Raw genomic sequence first — 15388 nt, forward strand, 5'->3', positions numbered from 1 at the left:
TCAAAAAGCCTCTATGGATTGACATCAACTGATTTCTACAATAATGCCGACAGCATATACAGTTCTTTGACACATGTGGTTGCAATAAATGTTGTCATGATATATTGTTTTACCTTTTGTTTCTCAGTAACCCATTAAATACCTATTATTTATAAAGAGCTTATTTTAACAGTAAGAATAAATAAAATGCTGTATGGTGTTCACTGGGTATTGTTTGTGTTGAGTTTTATTGCGCCTTCAGGCTATCCAAAATGCAGATGCCAGGCTTTAACATGTTCACACAAATGGACCCACATCTCCCCAACTTTGCACTCTCTACATTGGATCACAGTGGAATTTAGGATTCAGTTAAAAATTCTGGCACTTACTTACAGAGCTCCCCAACATATCACAAACCTCCTTCAGCACCACACTACAGTCCATACTCAGAGATCTGCTCAGTTATATCTTATTTCGGTTCCTTGTACCAGATTAAAGACAAGTGGGGGATTGCGCATTTCAAACCATTGCTCCAAGGTTACGGAAGTCTTCCAGTGATGTTGAGATCAGCAGAATATGTTTAAGTGTTAACTTAAGACACATCTATTCAGCCAGGAATTTAGGTAGTGCTGCTATCTGTGGCTGTTTTTTCATATTGCCCTTGTTTTGTATTTTGCTTTGATATTTCATTTTATTCTATGTTTAATTGTTCAGCGCTTTGTGACTTTTATCTGTGATAGGCGCTTTATAAATAAATTTTTACTTACATTATTTATAACATAAAATGAACTGATACAATTACAATACTTCACATGTGGCTACTGTAGTAAGGCCTTTTTATGCAAAACAGCAATTTGTGCTATTTGCCTTTACTTAAAGCTGCAGAGACAACAAATATTTCCAAAACATTTTCAGTTATTGTCACAACCTCTGTATTAAGCTATGTGTCACAGTACACTGGGATACAGTGACACTGAATCTGAAAATTAAACATGTAACCTAATTTCACGTATAGTGTTACTGCTGTGATAAAGGAACACTACAACAATTGTTGCTATAACAACTTAGACCACTCTCATCTATGCAGGTGCATCTTCTTGCACAATATCTATGACAAAGTAGTTAGCAATCAGCATTCCATCTCCACCTGTAGCTTGGGAAGGAAATGTAAATGCTGGATAGCTCCAAAATTGATCCACAGGTGTGCAACCAGTTGTCATGACAGTCCTTCCAAAGGTATTTATATTACTTCAGCTTTTTGGATCCTATGATATCAGAACCAATCATAAATCTCATCTAATCCTTGTATGTACTGCTGTAGGAACCTGAGGGATTGATTCTTAGCTAGAGTCACTAGACTGGCTACAATCACTTTTAAGACCTTTTGGTTGTTGGCTTCTTGTCATTATAAATTTGTTGCATGTCTTTTTATGGTGCAAATCATGGTTCTTAATGGCAGTGCAGCAGCTGACATATTGCCCAGTGCACTTTTAGGGTGTTGAATCATCTGTTTGTAGGACACTTTTAAGAGCATGGCTTTGAGTCTGTCTTGTGATGGCACAGTCTTCACTCCCAAATGATCCAGTAGACCTTCATTTAATTCAGTTGACAAGACATCTCTTTCACAGTGACGTCAGTACAGTGACAAGGAGTTAAAGATCATCTGACACAGAATGCTCTCCATAAATAAGTGCTGCTGCAACTGCTGGAGCAAAACATAAGGAAAAGAATCCATGATCCATAGATCCTTTTGCCAATATCCTTTCCACAGACCATCACTCAATACTCTGCCATTTTGCCAATGATGATGAAACTCTCATTTCTGTCACTTTGCTGCACAATCCAGAAATTCTGTACAAAAAGCTACATACACATTCCTAGACACCCTGGCTGCATCATGGACCCTTTCAATGATAAAGTTGTTATATATGGGGTAGTTGGCATTTTTTCATCTTTGAGTTGGCAAATAATTTCCTGTATTCCTCTGAAGAGGTTTATCCAGTTTATCCTCTTTACTGTCCTCTAGACAGAGGAGCAGCTTCAGCGACAGACTGCTGTCACTGTCCTGCTCCACTAACAGACTGAGGAGATCGTTCCTCCCCCAAACTATGCGACTCTTCAATTCCACCCGGGGGGGAGGTAAACGTTAACATTATATAAAGTTATTGTCTGTTTTTACCTGCATTATTATCAATCTTTAATTTAATATTGTTTTATTGTATCAGTAAGGTGCTGCTGGAGTATGTGAATTTCCCCTTGGGATTAATAAAGTATCTAACTCTGACACCCATGGAAGGTAACTCATAGCCAATAAGACTTGAATCTTTAAGCATAAAGGAAGAAGTGGAAATGGCAATATGATATTTATATATTGATGTAATATTAATATTTATATTATTTATTTCAAATACATGTGTTATTAATATATCAATAAATTGTAATATGATAATAAATGACAATATGTTACAAGATCTTACCCCATAATTACAAGATCTTAACCTGAACTGTTTGGTGAATGCAGTTCACTTCCATAAAGTTCCACACCAAGAGACTTATTTATAAAACTTGGATTCAAGCATGACAATATGCATTCGTGGGGGAAAAAAAAGATTATTTATTAAACCTGGCCTATGCACAGTTCTATGCAGGTAAACGTGTGTACATCAGCACACCTCAAAACTCATCTTGGTGTCACAAATGACTTGTGTGTTAATGGACTGTCATTGCTTATGGTTAATAAGAGCACCTTCATTCTAACTAAGCACCCTAATTGCAACATCAGTGCAGAAAACTGCTCTAAGTACATTAGGAAAACAGGATACTGCTTTAAATTGCCTTTTTATATTGGCAAAATCATGTTATGGTTTATGTATGTACACCCACACCATATGACAATGTAATGTAGCGCCAAATAGTTGGTTAATAGCTTTCGCCACAGTGGGAATGATGGGAGTGAAGGCTGGATGAGATATTCCTGACCTGTCAATCAGGTCCTTGAGAAGTGACAACAGGTAGCCTAGTAAATTAAAGAAAAACCAAAAAGGCTTTTCAGTGTAAAAAGTCTGCATGTCATGTTCGTCACTTTGGAGGTTTAATATGTCGCCATGTCAAGGAACATTATATTAACGGCTCGGTGATACAAATTATTATACACGTGAGTCATCATTTAGCAGGACTGACTGCATTTCCCTACATGATCATATGCGTCTCCAAGATATCTCAGAATGTACATGGAAATATTCTGAGATATGAAATACTTCTGGTCCCAGGTGTTTTGAATTAGGGATACTCAACCTTTATCTATCTTTCCTTCTATATACAAAGAACCCCAGGGGAAAAAAAAGCATAAAACAGACATGATTGCTCACTGTAAATGAGTACTGCATTCCTTTAACTCAACAGTAAAATTGCTTGCATTTCCAGAGCACTGTAGGAGAGCCACGGAAGAACAGAGTTTACAGGTAAGCATACTAATGACAGCAATAACTGGATCATGTTTGACTTGAATGAATAATTTTCCAGGTAGAATAATAATTCAAACACCCATAGCCATATTAGAGCAGCTCAAAAAAAATTAACGATCTTAAATGGCTTCATTTAATAATAGACCTCAATAGCAAATGCATGGAAAGGGTTAAAAATTGTTGTTCAAAGTGGTCCTCATCCAGTTTGGTGGAGGTTGAGCTCTTTTGCAAAACATGGACCAAAAAGTGCATATATGTATGAAGCTGACTTACAGTATAAATTGTAATTACTGTACTGCTAAATACTCTCTACCAAAATCTGACTGAGGCGAAAACTTCAGAAATCAGTTGTGGTTTTTTCTTATAATTAATTTGGAAGGATCTGTAACACATGGCTGACACTTGTTGTGACTGGAAATACTATTTAAATATATGAAACATGAACATTTCCAAAAGATACATTTTCATAAAACATATAATACCAGTCAATAGTCTGGATAAACCCAGAAATTTTCATATTGTTGATAGAAATTGAGACCATTTTTTATCAAGACTGATTAAATTGATTTAAAAATATAGCAAAGACATTACTGGTGTTTCTAGTGGCTGTTACTGCTCCAAATTAATGTATTACTCACATGACTGCCAAGCCTTATTTTTACCACAAATTCATCAATGTCCCAATAGTAAACCCCTTCAGTTTATCTTTAACTACTTACAATATAAATGCTAAATATAAATAAAATATAAATGCTTCTAATCTCATATCACAGCTTCAGCAGATTCAAAACTCTGCTGCAAGAGTCCTAAAACAAACCAGCAACAGCGAGCACATAACACTGATCTTGCTTTGCCTCAACTGGCTCCCTGTGACTTACAGGATTGAAAATAAAATTCTATTATTAACCTACAAAGCTTTAAATGGCCTCACACAAACTGAAGATTTCATACAAAGGATGACTACATCAGTGACCATCTCCATCACTATGCTCCTGTTCGCCAACTAAGGACCTCTGATTCTGGCAATCTTGCTGTGCCCCCACACTAACCTGCACTCTAAGGGTCACAGGGCCTTTGCTGTATAGCACCCAGACTTTGGAATGACTTCCCGAAATTAATTAGATCAGCTGACTCAATTCATTCTTTAAAAAAAAACAAAAAAAAAAAAAAACTTAAAATGCATCTGCTCAGGAAGGCTTTTAACTTAATGTGACATTCTGCCCGTTCTTTCAGTCATCCTCTCTGTCCAGATGCTCAGTGTAATTTGTGTGTGTGTTATATCACAAATGATGTTATCTGCTAGGCTATTCTTTTAGTACTGAATTTAGAATTTTACTCTGGTTTGCTGGGTTTTATTCTATTTAATGCTTTGAGTATTCTGTATCTGTTTTACTGTTCTATTCAGGAAATATTTGTATCCAGTGTTACATACATCTGCTCTTTCTTTATGAGACACTGTGAAGCACCTTGGGCATGGGAAAGGCGTTACATATAAATAAAATGTATTATTATTAAATGGTTATTAGAGAAACCTTTGTAATTGCATTAACACCTCTGAAACATGCTATTCTGCTAACTTGGGTTGCAAGGTACTGGCATTTCTAAAGTTTAGTTGTGGGCTCAAAAAAGGTCAAATTGAAATAACTGTCAAGAAACATGTCTTTTTTTTTTGTAGAATGAAGGTTATTTCATGTGACAGACTGCTAAGAAACTGAAGATTTCATACAAAGGATGACTGTTACTGTCTTGAGAGAAGAGGATAAACTGGATGTAACCACAATAGAATAAGATAAGGAAGGTTTGGGTGCACAACTGCATAGAAGATATGTACATCAAAGTGTGTCGTTTAAGAAACAAAACACCTTACAGGTAATCTTAAAAGCATAATAAGGTTTCTCCAATAACCTTTTAGCATTTATACATTAATAATTTAGGATAAGCTACAAGAGGGCAGTAGGGCACAGGACGAATGACTGCTAAAAATGGAGCTTTGCAATCAAATGTGAATATGTGAATTGTAATGGTCTCTTGATAAGGTATCGATTTCTATCAATAACAAACATTTCTGGGTGTGTCCAAAGTTTTGACTTATAGTGCATATCACATATCAATCGTACTCATTGTACCTTTTACAGCTACTGCAAATAATTCCTTGAATCCGTCAGAAGAAAGAAAAACAAAACAATCTATTAAGTTATGCAATGCGGTCATTTATGATATCTAGTGATAGTACACAATAAAAAAGTAAATTAATTAACTATTAAACTAAATTTGGTGAGCGGCTTAGTACAATCCAAAACATACTTTAAATGTCTCCTACAACATGTGTCTTTGTTACATTTCGTTTTCTCTATTGAAAAATAAGTTTAAAAATACGCTGGACAACATATGTTGTTTCTGTTAATTCAGTATTTTTTACACAACGACATTTGTGAACGGATTGGGGCCAAAAACATGATGAAAAGCAACACAACTGAGAAAAAGAGAAATTAATGACAGAAGAACGTGTCCCTTTAAGTCAAGGTAGACAGGTCGACAATAAATACCACATGTAACACTCGGGAAAGAGATAGAGAAATCCATGATGAACATCTTACAGTAGCAAATGTAATGTGTACTCACATCACCCCAGTATATAGTAATGAATGAAGTGATGGCACGTACATTCCCTACAGGGGAAAAATAAAAGTAATTTTAATGTGAGAACACATCACGCATAACTTCAGGCAAGGTCATTAACAAAAACACGCGCGAATGTTCCTGTTGCGGAGACACGGGTGTATCTTTCAAAACTGGGAAGCAATTTAGTGATGCATGCATTGTAAGCTCTCACCTTACAATTCAACTTCGTAGCAGCGCTGTCAACTCCGGCTGCGACCAGTCTGGTAACCAAGTTTGAGCAGTGCGGGGGCGGGGGTTTCGGCAGAAGAGTATTACTTCCGGTGTCAGAGAGGACGTGCGAATTACAAGGTTTCTGGCTGACATGCGCTCTGCCGAATTGGCTGGGTTAGCGTTAAGGCAAACAAGCGCTTTGATCTTACCAATATCTTCCAGAATAGATCCACGTTTCTTCGTTCTAGTAATATTTATTTTTTCTGTCACAACATTTAAAACACATTTGGACATGAACAAATTATGCTTTTAAACAGCCAAACCTCGCACTACATGTTCCAAAGTATTTACTTTTTGCATCACCCTCCCACCATTTATGTTCTTGCAATATCCCCACTCTCCCCACAGCTTCTGCGTTATACATCTTATAGAGTTTTCACCTGATGAAGACCCAGCAGTAGAAATGTATATCATTTTCTCTTTTATGTATTAGCATGAAGTTAACTTTCAGTTGTATTTGTTTTTTGCAATTGTAATTATTTAGATTGTTAGTCATTCAATTCGATCATTTCCTGATTTTTTGCCAGTGCCCACGTTATTTTGTGCTGGTAGTTTAACTGTCTACAACCCTTTTAATTATGGTCACATCGACTGAAATGAATACCTTGGTTTCTTTTTCAATTCACACTAATTACTATTGTCACCTGTTAAAACATCTGAAATCTTCTGACTGTAGCCTACACAAGTTGCAAAACACACCTTAGAGTGCACAAGACAGAGGTGTCATGCGCCATAAAAATACAGTATAAGGGTGGGGATATACCTGTACCTGACTTCTAATTATTAGGTGAACATTTTACTCTATATTTTCATTCTGTAACATTGTACAATAGTTAATAAACAGTCTACAGTGTGTCTTAAACATGGTCAATAAACTATTTACAAAATGTGCTTGATTCGTTACTTAGGACCCATCTGTTTGTATTTAGCGAATAATTATTTTATTAAACAGTTATCCAACCTGTAAATAAACAATCATCCCAAAACAACATGGAGGGAGTTTGTTTACACTGATGATATTAGTGTGCAATTGTAGGAAATGTACGTAATGTGAGAACATTTTATTGTTTGATAATAATTAATCAATTAATTAATTATACGTTTTTCCTTTTGCTATGCTAGTAATTAATTAAATATTTAGTAAGGCTCCCACTTTATGTTCCTTACCTTTATCTGGGTTTACAACCGTTAGACATATATCAAGGTAATATAATCAAACTCGTTGTAACAAACCGAATAATGCAATTTATTGGTAAACACAAGGATTATAGAAATATTATAAGTGCATATATATTAATATAGAAGACAGGGCACAAGACAGACGAGACAAACAAAACATAGAAGAGGCTGGCTGTTGACTAAGTTTTAATTTACAGGGTATCTTGGCACAGATAAACAGTTTTACAATACCAGTCCTTCAAGAACCTTGTCTGATGCTGTGTAAAACTGTGGCTGCATTGGAGTGTATTCTTGGTTTTTGCTACATGGTCCTTTGTCCATAGTATGGTGTTATGTTGCCTTTCTGAGCTTGCTGTTAGGCTGTTTGCTGTTTCCTCTGCAATTTCAGAGAGAAAAGCATTACTGTTTCTGGCACAAGAGTGTAGAGTTTTTGAAATAATGGCTGCTTCTCCTTCTTCTCAGACTGAGCTCAGTCACAGGCAAAGAGTTTGGCTTTGGCAGAATGGATAGAGATAGTTCAGGGCATCCAGTTCCAAGACTCTATAGAGAGCTTCCAGGCCAAAGAAAGTTTGAGAGCTTTTTTGCTCAACAGAGACAGTGGCTCAACAGCTTTCCACTTCCTCAAAGAGAACAGATCCTCAAGCTGTTGGCTCACCAACAATAGAGTAGAGATCAATGCAAGTTGTTTTGAAGAAAGGTTTAACCTCTAGTAATTGGATCAAAGTTTTTTTTCAGTTACAAATCCAGTGTCTGCTTATAGGTACCTTATATTGTCCATCATATTCAGCCAGAGTTCAGTTTGAGCCTAAAGTGAATGTTCATTTGAGAACCTTTTTGTCTGAAGGAGTCTCTGCAGAGGTGTTAGTTCAACTCTGATTAATACCTTTGTTATAGGATGAAGTACAGAGCTGCCTAAAGTGTTGGTAGAGCTAAAGTTCAGCCATTCACTTTACTGTTTGTTCAGGAATGCAGGTGGTGGTGGTGATGGCGTGGGGAGTGCAGCTACATTTCTGTATCCCTGTTAAATCCTCTGTCTTGACAGACATTGTGTGTCACTAATAGCCTAGCAAAATGGGCAATGCCCACATTGTCCCACACAGTACAGGTTTCAATCTTCAGAGACTTAAAATCCAATCTTAATAAAGATAGTGCAGGATTTACCAATTCTGAAGAATTTAACGCCTTCATATCCACAATGCCAATATAAAGAAGAATCTAAACTTCTTCATAAATGGCTAATGTCTAAAGCATGATCATAACCCTGTTTTTTATCTTGTTATTCTGGACTGCTCACTATGAGTGTAAAGCAGGAACCAGGAACAACCTGCTATCCAAGCTGGTGAACACCCCTGGGATGCAACTGCTTCAAGTATTAAGACAGATGGTGTTATTCTATGCTTCTATACAGAAGAATACTGTTCACCTTTCTACAGCAAAACAGATGAGCCCAAGCTTATACTCACACAATTAAACACTACCCCCTCACCTCTGTTACAAGGATAAAATTATTAAAATGGGGGGGGGGGGGGGGGAGAGCTGTCCATGCAAAACCAGAAGTTCATCTCCACGGAGATCTATCCTTTCATCTGACTAGACCCAATTCCAACAGATTGGACTTCCAATCAAACATGGCAAGATGAGGGGGAGTCAGCCAAAGTCCAATGTAAAGATCTCATCGTCAACCCAAAGACTTGTTTGCCTGGCTTCAACCCTCCTCATTACTTACAAAGCCCACTAAATAGATTTTGCACAAAACAAGGTGTGTGTAGTTAGACTGAGAAGTAACCCACTTTATTAATGGGGTGCACTTCAGAAGATCTTGTACATTGTACATTGATTATTACCATTTAACTAAGTACAGTGGAGCAAATCACACAGATTGTGATGATAACTGAATGGTCTACCTGCTGATGGTACAAATGACTTCACATATAACATGTTCTTTTTATTTTGCATTGCAAGATCTGTTTCTTGTCCAGCTGCTAAAATGGAATTTATAATGCAGAGGAGGAAAAGGATTATTAAGGATTTTAGGATAAGACCTGCCTATAGCTGTTCTTTAGATGTTTGATCTGCTTACTTCAACATGCATGCTTCCAAATGGCAGAACACTGTTAAGAAAGAAAGTTGTAACATATACAAAGTATTAGCAATAAATACTGAATGTGTTTATATGTGTTTTACATATGAAAAACAATCAAAAAATATCAGTCAATCACATTCTACATAATTAAATATTTGATAATGTGACTCACTCAACCAGTTCTCTTTCTTTAAGTAGGCGAGACTACAGTCTTCTTATTAAAAACTAAAATGATCCATTGTTTTCTTCAAAGATAATTAGGGAAAATTGCAGGGCACTATTTAATAAAATGAATGCCTCAATTTTAAACATTCTTGGGACAAAGTGTTTGATTATTAAAAAATTGTTCACTGTAGTCAGTGTTTTATAAAGCACATTTAAGGATGAATAAAGCCCCCATTTTATCATTTTTAAAGCTGTATGGATCATAGGGATACTCAGGAGCAGACACTGAACACAAAGATGGACACTGCCTTCAGTAACACCAGATGTTCCTAGTCTTTTTCCATCTTCACAGAAATAAGATTAAGGCAGGACTAGCTGATGTTTATAGCAGCCTTTTGAGGTTAAAGCATAATGCCCCTTGGTAGCTTGGGGACCTTGAAATGTAGTAACTGGATGAATTCTATTTGATTCTGAGTCTCAATAAACCATATACTGTACCTTCACATCAGCACATCTTATTTGTCACTCAACCTGTTGGTACCACTGTAAATACTACAGATTGCAGAGCAGAGTTCAGATTTACTTGCTGGATGGAATTCACAATAATATTGAACAAGCATAGTATAACATATGCATACATTCTCAAACAAGTTCTATCAACATTTAAACTTATTATGGGGCTCTAAACAATATACATATTTTTGGGTTCACACAAACATTAGCATCTCTTTTTTGTGTAACAATCCCGGTTTGATCCACTATCTATTAAAAGGTTTTCCAACTTGCAGCATCTGTGCCATCAGGACTGTCTGCTTTCACATGTTTTTATTGTAGTCTTACTAAATCAATTTTCTGTTCAAAATCTGCAGGATCTGTCATATCTCCCTAGTCATTTCAGTGTTCATTGTAAAGACTCAATATTTCATTGTTTTAAAGTTTGATGGTGACCCCTAATGTACTTCATTGCTTTTCTTTTATGTTGCTTTGTGGTCCAGCTTTGTCCACTCTTCATCAAATAATGGTTTCATTACAAATATTTAAAAAGAGAGAGATGTGCCATTATGTGAATCACTGAAAGTAGTTGTTTCTTTTGATGTCTGACAGTTATGTTCCACAGGTGTTAGAAAAATTTGGTGGGAAGAATTTATTTATGCTGTATACCTTGTTAAAAGTGTAAACTGACATATTTGGATGACCCCCACATAGAAATAGATAAAGATGATGAGGAAGAAGTGGCTCTGATCTGCTTATTAGTGTCTTTTCACCGAAACATTGCAAGTACACCATAACATTTTTAGAATAACACAGCAATTACAATAACACAGGAGATGAGCTCAACAAACATATTAAAGTGTACAACCATCTGCATATATAACATACAGTATTTATTAGTAATACTATGCATCAGAAAAGCTCATTTTGCCTATAGTGACCTATTTATGATAAATTATAGCTAGAGCTGCAGATTTACAACTTGGGGACATAGATGAATTCCCAGCCCTTTGGTTTCCTACTTCATTTCAAAGATGTACATATTTAGTTGGCTGGTAACTGTAATTAATTCATGAATTAATCCTGTCATACTGTAGTGAATGTGACTTTGTATGCCATATTCTGGCAATCCATCCAGTGCATGCTTTTAATCTGCTTATATTGTAGCTACAATTCTTTGAACCTATATAACCCAATAATGGAATGAACACATTTGGAAAGTGGATGAGTGGATGATGGCAGGGTACGGTTGTCATCTGTGCAAAGTTTGTATGCTCTCCTTGTGTTTAGGTGTTTTATTTTTCCTAAAAACTATTTCTATGAAACAGACACATACATTGGACACAGCTCTGCTCAAAGAATAATTCCGATGGCACTATTCTTTTCCATTGAAAATATGGAAGCGGGAGATCACCTATCATGTCTCGGATAACAATGCTTTCCAAAATCGAAGTCCTTTACAGCGTCCTCTACAAGTTTACCACTGAATTTGACAAGTTTATTGTGGAATTTTACACGGGATTCGCTCTTGTTGCAGACGTTAAAATAAATGCTGGTGGGACAGTGTGCTGAGTTTGCCAGTGAATCTGATAGTGAACCAGAATTGGGCAGGACAAGATTCACACACACAAAACAATAACATTTTAAAACAATTCGTTTTCGACTACTGATACGGCTTAATACCACGAGTCAATAAATACCTTTAAAATTTTGTATCTTCCCGTTAGCATTGGACAGAGCGAATAAGTAGAGGGTTACGAATAAGAAGTTAGCCGAGTAAACACCACTGAAAAAGGAGCTAACTGCAGTCTCGTACACAATCTAGAAATTTAAAATTAAAACACAACATAATCAAATTGGCTAGGGCAAATTCAGAAGGCAAAAATAGAAAACATTCTGAGAACTGCTTGTCGATCGCTGGTGCGCAAGACGGTCCCTTCATAGTCAAAACACCTGCGCTGCAGTATTTATATCAAATATGAAAAGCTTCCCTCCAAAATCTAAAGTGTTACCAGATTCAAGTCGTTTAATAAATCGAATTTACATGCGTCAGTTTATGATTAGGACAAAAACTAATTATCCCCGTAAACAGGCTATGGCTTACCAGAAACCTGTTCTGAATATACAGTAGTGGATTCAGAAAAGAGTATGGATAGCTAGATCTATCAGACGAGGTCATGTCTATTCCTCCCGTGTCTCTCTTTTGTAAAACAAACTGTTAAGTCGGTTACATTGTTGCGATGCTGCGTTTCAGAAACTGATTTAAATCAATGTCGTTCGGTTAGCATTATTCCAGAGAAAAAAATCGCAGTACACCTCACAAAGCACGGAGAACGGCAAGAGCTAAAATGCTTCGGGCATTGAAAAGGACTGCAAAAAATGTTCTCGGGCCATCAGGGGGCGCTGTATTGCATTTCTCATTTCTGTCCTTTCAAGAGAACCGGAAGGAGCTGCCGAGGAGCGTCAGTCGTGGGTACAGTGTGTGAAGGGGCGGAGCCGAAAAGACTGGAAACCGTGGTTTGAATTTGCGCTGTCAATCGCTTATATTACATTTGTTTGTTTATTCTTTAAATAAAAATGTAGACGATTTACAGGCTGTTCAGCGATATCGACGCTCACAGAAAGACAAGCATCCTTTTATTACTGTACCGTCGATCGTCTCTCCTAAAGGTAAGTTGTATGGACGCTTATGGACTTGGTGCAACAGCAGACAGAGCTGGCTTTCACCAGAATGTCACTTTAAGGAATTTAAAGTTTATATATCTGTAGTGATCAGTGGTGTGCTCACATATATGTGTATTTCACAACATACCAAAAGGCGCTTTTTAATCCAGGCGTACGTTTTAAAGTCGTCTTGCTGCGCTGAATAAACGAGGCAGAAGGGGATGAGCCGCGCATTTAAAATGTGAGCCGCTGCCCCCCTTGCTCAGACACGGCGGAACGAACGGTCTGTAGAGGGCTGTGCAGGTGGGTGGGTCACTTGAGCTTCTTTTTCCACCAACACCTCCTCCTCCTTGTCTTGTTACTGCACGGGCATTGCGTATGTATGGCATTTATTAGACTGAATGACAAGTACGCCTGAATTTGGGCCCTGGCCATGCCCTGCCTTGCTGATTCGGTCATTATAGCTCTCCATACTGATCAAATAGTACAGAACTCCTCAACTTCGCATGTTGTTGGGGGATGGGAGCGATCAGATCTGAAGATCAGATACAGTATGTTACACAGATGTATTTGTGCATTACAAATATGTGTATATGACTCAAATTAACCATTATTAAAGTGGTAGTGACGTCTGATCATTTTGACAGAATGCATATTTTGAATTTAAGCAGTACGGTAATATGTGCAGTATATTCTTGCGCTCGCGAATGTTATTCATACTGTACATAATGTTTAAATAAAGCATACATCTTTTTCATGAAGAACATTGTGGAACCAAATGTGACGGACTCCGTGTAGTTTGACGTGCACTTAGCAGATGTTACTTATGTACACACCTGAGTTACATGGAAAGTGACAGCGACGACCCGACACAATGAGGTAACGTGTTTACTATTTAAAATTTTTAACGCGTGTTGCATAATTCAGGTTGGAGAGAATAATGTTACCAGACGATTTTTATTCCTCGTTTCCAGTGTAGCGTTTTGCACGTTTTCACCGTGTGGGTTTTCCTCATGGTACTCTGCATTTTTTCCCCACGTTACAGGTTAAGTGAGAAGTACAGTGCGTTAGTGTGTTCTGGGCAGGACAGTTTTCTACTCTGCGCGCAGTTCTGCTAAAGATAATCTTCGATTTCTCACGTCCCCTAATTTTATTAATTGGGTGTAAGAATTTAATGTTACGTTGTGTTAATCATAGCGCAGGTAGTCATTCATTTCAGAATACCACGTTTCCAAGACCATTATATAATATCTTTATGTAATACCGATTGTTTTACAGTTTGTCAATGTTTTTTTTTGATCTGAATAGATTGATTGTGGCCTACTTATTTCAGTGCGTGGCTTCCGTACGTTTTATTCATGTCGGTGAAAAACAAAGTTGTACACATGTCTTTAAAATCTCTCAAGCCAGTTGCAGTCTTGTAGTAATACATCATCGACGTCATTTGTAATTGCATAACGTTGATGTAATGTTCTGTGTGCTTGACGCAGATATTTTACAGATTTATTTGCATAAAAACTGAGATGAGAGATTTCAGGTGATTTTACTGGACCTCGAACTGTAAAACTTTTGTCAGTCGAGGGTTTGGCTCTAACCTGATAACAAAATTCGGTCGTTTGTTATTGATCGTCCTCCACAATACAACAGATCTTTCTTTAAGTCATCTGATCTGACTTAAATCTAAAAGGCAGTCTTTCCTAGTAAGTCGTTTTTGTGCACAATTTAACATCTTTATTGATAATCCTGCATAAAGAAATTAGATTATTTTGTCTTGGTTCTCTTCTTTTTTCATTTCAGCTTGTTTTTTTTTATTACAATACAGAGATTTGTGTTTCTTGTTAATCAATTATTAGGTATTTAATGTTTGATATTAAAATGTATGCAATGTTGCTAATTTGATTTTTTATGCACTGCTATCCTTTTTGTACCTGCTATATTTGTTAAACACTTTCAGCATTGGAAAGATGCTATATAAATAATATGTATTATTATTATTTTACTAAATTGATGGGTTGTGTTTCCTGTGGACCTGACTTTAGCTTTTCTTCATAACTGAATGACTGTTCAAGAGGCTAATTGAGTGACCTCCATGTCACTTAACCTTCCAGTGCTCTTGGTGAAAAAAAAAGTTTCCATGTTGCATGTAGTAATATTTTTGCTGTAATTGAAGAACTGAATAAAATACAAATATAGTATGACTGTTTATTTTTTGGTATTTTTGGCAGTTTGTACTTTAGTGTTTTACAAAGATATTAGATTTTATTTTTTATCTCGCATTTCAAGTGAGTATAAATAATGGACCAGTTGGTGACCAGAGGTTTCTTATTGGTAATACTGTATGTTCCCTGTTGTATTGATTGCGACTGCATAAAAAGGATGTGAATATGCAGTTTTGGATTTGTCTTTTGCTTTTGCCTTTTGTTCTTGTTGGTTTAGACATACTGAATTAAACAACATAAATATGAATGAG

General features: G+C 36.6%; 2 protein-coding genes across 5 annotated transcripts in view; one reads left to right on the forward strand and one right to left on the reverse strand.

Moving 5' to 3' along the window:
* Nucleotides 1-6404, reverse strand: part of miga1 (mitoguardin 1) — a 106020-nt gene extending 99616 nt beyond the window's left edge. For 2 of the 4 annotated variants that reach the window (XM_051933115.1, XM_028811186.2), the window contains exons 1-2: nucleotides 6277-6374; nucleotides 6066-6112 (exon numbers count right to left, since the gene is read on the reverse strand). The gene's annotated coding sequence lies outside the window, so the exon portion shown is untranslated. Of the gene's footprint in view, nucleotides 1-6065; nucleotides 6113-6276 lie in introns of all 4 variants that reach the window. The other 2 variants (XM_051933114.1, XM_051933116.1) reach the window with 2 other exon arrangements.
* Nucleotides 6405-12722: 6318 nt separating this feature from the next.
* The window catches only part of usp33 (ubiquitin specific peptidase 33), a 113338-nt gene continuing 110672 nt past the window's right edge, over nucleotides 12723-15388 (forward strand). The window contains 1 exon segment of the mRNA XM_028811185.2: nucleotides 12723-12924. The gene's annotated coding sequence lies outside the window, so the exon portion shown is untranslated.

Source organism: Erpetoichthys calabaricus, chromosome 10 (genome assembly GCF_900747795.2).
Source record: "Erpetoichthys calabaricus chromosome 10, fErpCal1.3, whole genome shotgun sequence".
Classification (NCBI taxonomy): Eukaryota; Metazoa; Chordata; class Cladistia; order Polypteriformes; family Polypteridae; genus Erpetoichthys; species Erpetoichthys calabaricus.